The sequence below is a fragment of the Fukomys damarensis genome, unplaced genomic scaffold (assembly GCF_012274545.1).
Source record: "Fukomys damarensis isolate Sample0158 unplaced genomic scaffold, DMR_v1.0_HiC HiC_scaffold_34, whole genome shotgun sequence".
Taxonomy (NCBI): domain Eukaryota; kingdom Metazoa; phylum Chordata; class Mammalia; order Rodentia; family Bathyergidae; genus Fukomys; species Fukomys damarensis.
Genome location: NW_022900946.1, coordinates 13,097,385 through 13,103,955, shown reverse-complemented (window position 1 = coordinate 13,103,955; position 6,571 = coordinate 13,097,385). Strand labels below are relative to the sequence as shown.

The 6,571-nt window shown below is 42.5% G+C and overlaps 1 protein-coding gene across 1 annotated transcript in view; it reads right to left on the bottom strand.

Annotated features, from left to right (window-relative positions):
• The window catches only part of Txndc11 (thioredoxin domain containing 11), a 57,628-nt gene extending 56,751 nt beyond the window's left edge, over nt 1-877 (bottom strand). Inside the window, exon 1 of the mRNA XM_010610000.2 lies at nt 794-877. The gene's annotated coding sequence lies outside the window, so the exon portion shown is untranslated. The remainder of the gene's footprint in view (nt 1-793) is intronic.
• Between the last annotated feature and the right edge of the window lie 5,694 nt (nt 878-6,571).

Genomic DNA, 6,571 nt, shown 5'->3' with positions numbered 1-6,571 from the left:
TTTTTTTTTTTTTTTTTTTTTGGTACCGAGGATCGAACTTGGGTCCTTGCCCTTGCAAGGCACGCAGTGGAACCAATGAGCTAAATCCCCAGATTTCTCATCTCTTTTTAAAATGACTAGTGTACTACATTATTTTAAAATTACATGTAGGGAAGTTTAATCATTTAGGAATTTTTTTCTCAGAACTGAAAAAAGGAATCATAAAACATTTATTTTCTCAATGGCAAGCGGGATCCATCCACTGGGCTGAAAACCACTCCCGTAACAGAGGACTCATTTGCCTGTGTATCCTTCTCACACAGTCCAAGGTGGCTCTCATTAAACACCTGCTGAACGTCGGTTTTGCTCCATACATTAAAAGTCCAGCTTTGTTATGAAGAAGCTGTATTATACATGAATTTTTCCTGCATAAAGTATCTGACTTCCATCTGCCAGGGCCCCTGCCCTACGCATGCCCTTTATTCTCCCTTCCCCCTTGCAACAAGCAAATATCAAATGGATACGCAAGAATGGGGATTTTGGTCCCCTACTCCTTTGGCAGTGCAACTACACAGCTAGTAGCAGGGGATAGTACTGGCCTACATCTCAAGGTGAAGGATCTGTTCCCATTCTTGCCTCCAACTGTGCCTCTGACTAGCACAATCAGAAATCTTTTCTTTCTTTACAGAGGTTCTAAACCTGACAAAGTTCTCCTAGTGAAACTGTCATCTCAGTAAGGTGTCTCTACAGGCACATCTTCCCCTACACACAAAACATGAAGTCATTAACTTTATAGGCTGAAGGTCAGCATTACCTGGTCAGAAAGCCGGCTTGCTGCATGCTCAATTTCTGCCCTGGCAGCGATGGACTGGCCACACCATGGGGCATAGAAGAACAGCAGTACCACCTCTGAATCCCGGCGAATGTGCTCTGCATAGTCCAGCTGCCCCTGGAAAAGGTCAAGGACCGGAGACCTCGAGGAGAAAAAGCTGACAGGTGGCTTTGCTGGTATTATCACATCTTTTGCTCGACTAAAAGAGAGCAAACACAAACAAGATTGCTTAGTTTATCTTCTTCAAACAACAGCTTTGTGTGGAAAGAGAATGAAGCTTAAAAGAAAAGACCTCTTTTGAATAAGAAAATAAGAGTCCCCCAATCACTGTCCTTAAGTAAAAAGCAATATACTGTGCTAGGGGACATCTGGCCCATGTCTGCAAACATGAGTGATACTTTGGAAATTATTTTCTGTATTCTCTACCCCAATGATCTAGCAGAAGAGAAGAGAGTGGTCTAGAGCCCTGCCTCCTACACACCAAAGACTCCATCCTCACCTCCCTGTGGCCTGGTTCTCCAGGGCTTTAGGGCTACCACCTCTGAGCTCAGAAGTATGGGGAGGGAGCATGCATGCTATCACTAGCAAGACTTCTGTGGAAGATGCTTATAATTGATTCAACTTTAAGAAAACATTAAGTTATTAGTTAGAATTAGCCCGTACTTACCTAGAGCATCCAGGTAAAAGTAACAAACAATAACATACACTTCTCCAAATGCATCTCAATCTAAAGAGTAAGAAAGATGCATAACAAAGCAGTAAATGCAGAATAGGCTCTTTGAATACCTAAGATTTCCCCCAGGAAGTGGTCAAGAGGAGAAAGAAAAGAACAGGAACAAGTGTCCAGACAGCAAACTAGCCGACACTTTCCTACTGAGACAAACAGGCTGTGGCTGGGGCTATATTTCCCCACGTAAAAGGGATCTGGTAAACACTCTGAGCTGTTCACATATCTTCACTAACACAGCATAAAACTCTAATAGCAATTTAGCTAGGAAGCAGAGGATATAAAAATGGAACTCTAAAAATACCACATTAATTCCAAAATGGCAGAAAAAGACCAACAGAACAAACCCCAGAAGGTACAAATGGCAAAAAGTAGCCAAAAAATTTAAAGTCAATCATATCAGTAATTATACTAAATATAAAGCGACTAAACAACCTGATTAACAGGAAAAGACTACCAGAAAGTACAGAGCAAGACCAACCCAACTATGTGCTGTCTAAAAGAGAAGCATTTTAAATATATAAACATTTGGGCCAGGCATTTAGCTCAGGGGCACCATGCCTACCTTGCAAACTCAAGGTCTGGAGTTTGATCCCTAACACCAGAAAAATAAATAAAATAAAAACACTGGCTAGAAGCATAAAGATGAGAAAAGATAAAACCATGTTAACAGTAACAATAAAAGAAAGCTGGCATGACTCAGATAAAAGGATACACTTGTGCACATTCTTACACTTGTTACTCCAAAATTAGGAAGTAAAACAGGCAAAAGACCAACTCAAACACACTGTAACAAAATAATTATGCTGAGTGGAAAAAAAGAATAAGACACTAAGGAGTACATATACTACTCAAGGGAATCAAATTTGAGCCCAGTCTGGGCAAATGAGCGACTCAACAAGACCTTTTCTCAAAATTTAAAATTTTTAAAAATTTTATTAAAAAAAACCTTCAATGCAATATTAAAAAGCAATACAGCTACCTGGGCATAGTGGTGCCCTCCTGTAATCCCAGTACTCAGGAGGTTGAAGCACCAGTGATCATTTCAAGTTTAAGGCCAGCCTGAACACAGTGATACCCTGTCTCAAAAAAAAAGCAGTACAGTTAGCTGGAGCAATGACTGACAGAAAGAAAGTGGAGGGGAAAAGATCCAGGTCCCCCACCCAGCTGTTCCCCAAAGCTGCTGTGGCTGGAGGAAAATAAAAAAATTTTTAAAGGGCCAGATATGTAGCTCAGTGCAAAGGTCTTCGGTTCTATACCAGTACAGCTTAAAATAACATGACTGCATTAATATAAAATCCTCAAACTGGGCCAGGGATTTAGCTCAGTGGCACTGCACCTGGCCTTGCAAGCATAAGGTCCTGAGTTCAATCCCCAGTACCCAAAAAAGAAAAAAAGAAAAGAAAAATCCCCAAACAAATGCAAGCGTTAAAAAATTTAAGCTGAGTGTGGTGACATATGTCTATAATCCCTGCACTCAGGAGGATAGGGCTGGAGAATCCGAAGCTCAGGGCCAATGTGAGCTATATAGTAAGACTCCGGTGGCACACACCTGTGATCCCAGCACTCAGGAGACTGAAGCAGGAGGATCACTGCAAGTTTGAGGTCAGCCTGGGCAACCTAGTGAGTTCAAGGTTAGCTTGGACTACACAGTGAGACCCTGTCCAAAAAAACAAAAAACACAAACAACAACAAAAAGACCCTGTTTTAAAGAAAACAGAAAACTATTCACTTAAAGTAACATCTTAACCCCTGAATTTATGTACAGCCTTTATGCAAATTATTTTCAAAATCTGAAAAACTCAATCACTTCCACAAGTATTCCAAAAATGTTTATTGAGAAACTGTTATCATGCTTCAATCACATGTTTCAGGCCCAGGAACTGAGGCTATAGCAGCTGCTGTAAAGCTTACTTGCTAGAGAAGGAAGATGAGCAAACAAACACCAAACAACTGTCAATAAAAACCCACAAAATACTGATTGCTGTGTGAGGGGTTAACATAAAATGTTGTAAGAAAAACAGGGCACTTCTGATGGGGAGGTGGTCAAGGTGTATTATTTAAACTAAACCTGAGTGACTACAACACAGCAATTTAAAGAGGTAGGTGTGGTGGTGCCTGTAATCCCAGCACAGGGAGGCTGAGGCAGGAGAATCAACATGAGTTTGAGGCCAGCCCAACTACATGCTATGACCCTGTCTCACAAACAAACAAACAAACAAACAACCCAAGAGGTGGGGAAGGTTCTGTGGCAAGAGAGAGACACACTTTTAAGAGATACAAAATTCTGCACTTTGGAAGAATTACTTTTCTGCCACCCAAACTGCACATGGTATTGCAAAGTGGAGGCAGACAGGAATAAGACAGTTCCAGAAGCTAACTCTCAATTTGGTATTTTTGCCCTTTGGGCTCAGAGGATTTCCCACGGCAAAGGAGACTGATAAAACACACAACCAATCACTCTCCACGCATCCCTTCAATTTGCTTTACATTTCTGAAAAAAATCTATCTAGATCAAAGATATCCTGAAGCTCTGAAGTGTCAGGTACAAAACTTCTAGAATGGTTGCAAATAAGAAGGTCCCATTGCAAATCCATTTTTATAGGAAATTTATACCCAATACCTCTTCTCAAAGATCTGAGGCACTTTTGAAATAAAAGGCAAGTAAGAGGCCAGGGACTTGGCTCAGTGGTTTCACCGCTTGTCTAGCAAGTACAAGGGTCCAAGTTCGATCCCCAATACCAAAAACAAAAAAATACAATTATACGCAATGAATACACGTAGACTCGTGTATACATTTATATCTAATACACACACCCATTATTTTACCTTTCAAATCAGGGTAAAAGGAAAGCCAGGGGGATGAAGTCATGCAGATTTAGTAAACAGAAATGCACATAAGTAGACATTAAGTACCCAGAAATGTACAATTACTAACTGTGGCTCAACCCGAAACCAACCTTTTTATTCTATCTGGTTTGAACTCAGTTAAGCAACAGAGTAGGGAAAGTCACTCATTTTGGGCCTGAAGCTATAATAAAAATTAAATTTCTAAAAAAGCCTGAACTCCAAAGACCATTTATTCTCTCTTAAGCCTCTGACCTCATTAAAGATTTGAAAAGAAGAGGTACAGAAATATTAATCAGTTGTATGGCAAGAAAATAGTATCATGACACCACTGCACCATAAAAGACTAAAAAAAAATTAATCTGAGTCTCCTAAGACTGTCACATCCGCCAACAGCACAGAAAGAAGGTGGACAAGCAAACAGCCACTCAGGGGCTCTCTGCCACACACAGGGAAGGATCTTGTTCGGGCAGCACTAGCAATTGGATTTACACTCCTCCTCCTTCCTGAAATCTCAAAGGACTTTTCTGTAAGTTATGTTGTCTCAAACCAAAGGTAATTCCAAGAGCTGCACAAACCAACATTTTTTTAAAGGGTCTACACCCTTGAAGGAGGGAAGCGCTCCCTAATTTGAACCCAAATGCCAACTTGAATTTCTCTGTATATTTTCTTTATGGAGAACAATGATAAACAGCACCGTCAAGAGTCCAGTTCCTAGGCAGGGTATTTAGCTCAGGGGCAAGCACTGGTCCCGCGTTGGGTTGGGGGGTTCAGTTTCTGACAACGAAGAATTCAAATCCAGCTCAGTCACTTTATATACATGTGACATGACCAAGGCTTGATTCCATCTATAAACTGGGAAGGAAACCAGTACATTCAGACATTATTGTATGATTTAAATGTGATACATATTAGGCTCTGAAATGTTTTAAATGAATAAATTCATTCCTGCAAACGCCAGTTCCCAAGCAAGCATCTGTCAAGGTCCAGAGACATTCTTGGAGTGTCACTGGCCTCTACCAGGTACAGGCCAGGGATGGTACTGAATGCCCTAGGATGCACAAGACAGCTCCCTACAACAAAGAATTATCTGGCCCAAGACAGCAACAGCGTTGAGAAACTGATGGTAGAATACCTGGTACATGGCAAATGCCCAAGGATGGTTACTATAATTTAACCTCTTTCCACTGAAGTCCCCAATATTCTGTCACCTCTTTGATATGAGGGCCCACATACTGTGCTCAATAAACTCAATGTACAGGGATGAAAAATTCTTATTGGACGACGTGCCAAGAGGTTATACCAAACGACAACGAGATTTTATAAAGTGGAGTCTCAGAAGATACACTGTGGGCCCAGAAAGCCAGTACACCTGAAATTTAACATCTGTATCTGGACAGACATGGCAGCACACACCTGTGATCCCAGCACTTGGGAGGCTGAGGCAGGAGGATCACCCTAACTTTGAGGCCAGCCTGGGCTACAAGGCGAGACCCTATCTCAAACAACCATCGTATCTGTGCACTTTTCCTTAAAAAAAAAAAAAAAAGACGCACATTAGCTTTCATTCTTTCAGCTCACTGTGCTCACTAGTCAGGCTCCTCTTTCAGTTCCAAGGAAAACACTAGGCTCATCCAAACTCAGGACCTTTGCACTTACCTTCCCTCTAGCTGGAACACTCCTCCCCCAGAACGTCGCAGGGCCCTTCCGTTCCTCTCCCGGTGTGAGCTTCAAATCTCACTTCCTTAGGAAGGCCTTTCCGTCCCACCTTCATCCCTTCATTCCCATCGGTCCTACTGAAGCCCTTTAAACTTACGTTTATTTGTTCCCTGCCTGTCCCACCCCGGGAATACCTACTCAAGAGACCAGAGACTTTTGTTGAGCATACATAGACATAATCATTAGATCAATGAACGCCTCAATCCCCAAAGGAGCCTGGAACTCTCAAACGGTTGTGGATCAGTACACTGAAGCAGGAGGGGAACGAAATAAATGAAAACCGAGGGTCCTACAGCCCGGGCAGAAGTGACAGGTACAGCCCGAGGTCCTGACAGCTCAAAATCAGGGCCCACGTCCCTCGGCACTACAGCGGGGTGAAGCTGCGCGGCGGAGCACGAGGGAACCTCGACACACGGGGCCGTGCAGGCCCGGAGCGGGGGAAGTGGGGAGCCGCCGCCGCTCGCGGG